This window comes from Xyrauchen texanus, chromosome 8 (genome assembly GCF_025860055.1).
Source record: "Xyrauchen texanus isolate HMW12.3.18 chromosome 8, RBS_HiC_50CHRs, whole genome shotgun sequence".
In the NCBI taxonomy this organism is placed as follows: Eukaryota; Metazoa; Chordata; class Actinopteri; order Cypriniformes; family Catostomidae; genus Xyrauchen; species Xyrauchen texanus.
In genome coordinates, this window is record NC_068283.1 from 40,111,563 (window position 1) to 40,115,660 (window position 4,098).

General features: G+C 42.8%; 1 pseudogene; it reads right to left on the reverse strand.

Annotated features, from left to right (window-relative positions):
• Window positions 1-2,090: 2,090 nt before the first annotated feature.
• LOC127648171 (general transcription factor II-I repeat domain-containing protein 2-like) lies at window positions 2,091-3,897 on the reverse strand (annotated as a pseudogene).
• Window positions 3,898-4,098: the final 201 nt, after the last annotated feature.

Sequence of the window (4,098 nt, forward strand, 5' to 3'; positions counted from 1 at the left end):
CCTTTGCTCTAGTTTATTAAGTCTTTAAAAGGATCAGCTCCCCCAAAAAAGAAAATTCTGTCACCTTTTCCTCACCCTCATTCTTTATATCAGTCACTATTCACTGATATTGTATGGCGACCCTATAATGGAATATCGATCTTAAGCTGGTAGCTGTGATTTGGAACATGGTAGCTGGTTTATAGCTGGTCATGAGCTGGTCCCAGCTGGAAGACCAGCTGCCAGCTTGTCATAACAGCTTAAGGTGGTCAAGATGGTTTTTGGAACATAGTAGCTGGTCGACCAGTTAAGGACCAGCTTGAACCAGCTCATGACCAACTTGGACCAGCTCATAACCAGCTTGGACCATTTTAGGACCAGCTTGTACCAGCTAATTACCAGCTTCGACCAGCTACCATGTCCCAAAACACAGCTACCATTTTCTGGATTTTTCAAAGCTGGATTTTCGAGCAGGTAATGTCCTAGTGACCACCCAGAACACCCCAGTCCTAACAACCATCTAGCAATAAACCTTTTTCTTGGTAGCACCATCTTTGATTTTTAATGGGAATGACACTGATGCTATGAGGGATTGATTTACAGCCTCTTCAATGGCATGAACAGTATAAAGCTGTATAAAGCTCCTAGATCACATCTGATTTTCCACAACTCATGTTGTCTGGAGTTTTTCGTCTACTGAAAGTTCTCAGAAATATATGTTATCAATGTTTTAGTGTCCGGAACGAACCAAAAACACTTTAAACTGCAGTACAACCAATGTTATTGTAAGTCTATCCCTTACAGCCTCATTTTCATTCCCCTCAAAAATCAAAGATGGCACTGCTGTGAATAAGGTCTATGCCCTAGTAACCACCAAGAACATCCTAGTCCTAACAACCATCTAGCAATGCCCTAGCAACCACTAAGAACCCCCTAGCATCAATACCACAGCAACTACCCAGAACACCCTTGCGACATCTAGAAATGCCTTAGCAACTACTCAGTCTATCCTAGCAACCATCTAGAAATGTCCTGTTAACTACCCAGAACAACTTAGCAACCACACAGAACACCCTAGCATGCATCTAACAATGCCGTAATGACTACACACAACAACAGCCTAGCAACCATCTTGTAAAGCCTTAACAACCATCCAGAACACCCTAGTAACTGCATAGCAATGCAATAGCAATCTCTCAAAAAACCCTAGCAACCATCTAGCAATGCCTTTGTTCTTAGCTATCAGGTGTGTGTGTGGCTGGACACTAACACAAATGTCTTGTCTCGTTTGTTGCCTGTTGCATGCATTGTGTAGCGATTGCCTCAAAATGTAAACTCAGGTTTCGTTTTGTTTGAGAATGCGTGGCATCGCCTTGTTTGGTGTTGTTATGCATTCTGTTGTGTATTGTCGGCATAACAGTAAAAACAAATTCCACGATTCTGGTTAATGTCTCCCAGCGGAATCATATATAAGGGGAAATCAGAGGCCCTAAAACCGATTACTGTGGCACTCCATACTTAACTTTAGTTTCATCTGGCAATTCCTAGTTTACACAGTCTAAGTGGTAGTGGTCTAATATATATGACCTAAACCATGCTAATGCCTTTCCACAAATGCCAACATAATTCTCAAGCCTATCCATGAGAATGTTGTGATCTATGGTGTCAAAGGCAGCACTTAGATCTTAAAGCACTAGAAAAGAAATGCAACCGTGATCAGATGATAAGAGCAAGTCATTTGTGACTCTGATAAGTGCTGTCTCTGTACTACAGGGGTGTCAAACTCAAATACACAGTGGGCCGAGATTAAAAAATTGCTATAAGTCAAGGGCCGGACAGGTTAAACGTTTATTGAAAACTTATTGAAATATTATTATGAACCTGAAACCAACAAGGCCTATATATTATTGCCTATAAAACAACATTAATTAGGAAACAAAAGAAATAAAATTAATAAATAAAATCAACTTTCACTAATTTCTTATGGTTATTTACAAAAGTTATTTACTTCAAAGGAAAATCAAATGTCCTATAGCAAGAGAAAGAAAAAATGCAAAAATGAAACTGCATTAAAGACTGAAAATGCGTCAAAGCACCGCTTGCTGCTCTGCTCATTGGTCTGAGCCAGATGCTTGGTGTCTCATCTTGGATACAAGTTCATCATTGTCTGGGGTCAGGCTCTGAGATGAGGAAATCCTCAGGATTGAGTGAAGGTGTTCATCAGTAAGACGAGTCCTGTGTGAAGTTTTGTTTATCTTCATCAAAGAGAAGAGTTGTTCACACAAGTATGTGCTGCCAAACATAGAGAGCGTTTGAGCAGCCTGGGAGCGCATCTGGGGCATTGTATTGGGGATGAAACGTGGAAACTCTGCAGCGCCCACAGACTCATATTTTGCCTTCAGTGTGTCACTACATTGGAGCTCAATCAGCTCCATTTGGAGGTTTGATCGTGTGCTTTCCACATCGGCTGTAAATGGATTACTGAGCAGTTCAAACCTGCTTTTTTGAGCTTCAAAATCGGCAAATCGCCATGTGAACTCAGCACCAAGTATGCCGAGTTTTTCAGCAAACTGTGTAGTTGGGAAAACGGTGGCAGCGACCTGCTCTTTCATTGTTTGGCAGCGCGGAAAATGGCTCATGTCTTCCTGCAGCATCTGCGTCTCCCACAGGCGCAGCTTGGTTTTAAAAGCCCTCACTATAGCGTACATGTCAGTGATGATACGGCCCCGCCCCTGAAGCTGCAGGTTGAGCGCATTCAGGTGGCTTGTGATGTCACACAGAAACGCCACTTCACACAGAAACTTTTTATTTCGGAGCTCTTTTGTGTCTTTTCCTTTGCTTTCCATGAACTCACAGATCTCCTCACGCAACTCGAAAAATCTTTCCAGCACCTTTCCCTGGCTTAGCCATCGCACCTCTGTGTGATAGGGCAAGTCACCATATTCTGAACTTAACTCGGCCAGAAAAGACTTGAACTGGTGGTGATTTAAACCTTTGGCTCTGATAAAGTTATCGTTTTTTTTATGATGCTCATCACATGTTCCATTTTCAAGGCTTTGCCACACAAGGATTCCTGGTGTATGATGCAGTGATAAGCTGTCAGCTCACCTGTGACGTTTTCCTCCTGCATCTTTTCTCGGATCCTCCCCACCAATCCACTTTTTGACCGCACATCGCAGGCGCTCCATCTGTTGTCAGTCCCACAAGTTTATCCCACGGCAACCCCATTTTATCTACACATCTGGACACCTCTTCAAAGATATCTTTCCCCGTAGTTGTGCCATGCATTGAGTGTAATCCCAATAACTCTTCTGTTACGCACAGGCTTGAGTCCACTCCACGGATGAAAATTGACAGCTGGGCAGTATCAGAAGTGTCGGTGCTCTCATCCACAGCAAGGGAGTATGCTATGAAATCGTTTCCCTTTCTCACAAGCTGTTGTTGGAGATTGGTAGCAAGGTGACGCACACGATCAGCAACAGTGTTTCGGCTCAGGCTCACATTTAAAAATGCTTGCCTTTTTTCTGGGCACACAGCGTCGCAAACTTTAATCATGCAGTTTTTGACAAATTCCCCCTCGCTAAAGGGCCTGGCTGATTTTGCGACCTCTGCTGCCACAATAAAACTGGCCTTAACAGCAGCCTCGCTTTGTGATTTGGTTTTAGTGAACATAGCCTGCTGTGACACCAGACTTCTTTTTAACTCTTCTACCTTCTGTAGCCTTTGTGTCGTGTCCAGATGCTTGTATTTGTTGTGGTGCTTCGTTTCATAGTGTCTTATGTTGTATTCTTTCATTACAGACATGCTGTCACTGCACAGGAGACACACAGCTTTTCCCTTTACATCCGCGAACATATACTGTGACTCCCACCTGTCCTGAAAACCCCTGTTTTCAAAGTCCACCTTTCGTTTAGCCATTTTTTTGGGAGAGAGTTAGTTGATTATTGTGGTACACTTTCGCGGTAATGTTTCCATGGTGACGCGTCATTGCTTGTCACGTGACACAGCGCAACCACACAGCGCTGAATATATAGATCAGTGCGTTGAATGAATGATGATCTGCTTATGTAATTTTTCCTTTTTTATTCAAAATAAATAATTCATCCTCTCTCTATGTGC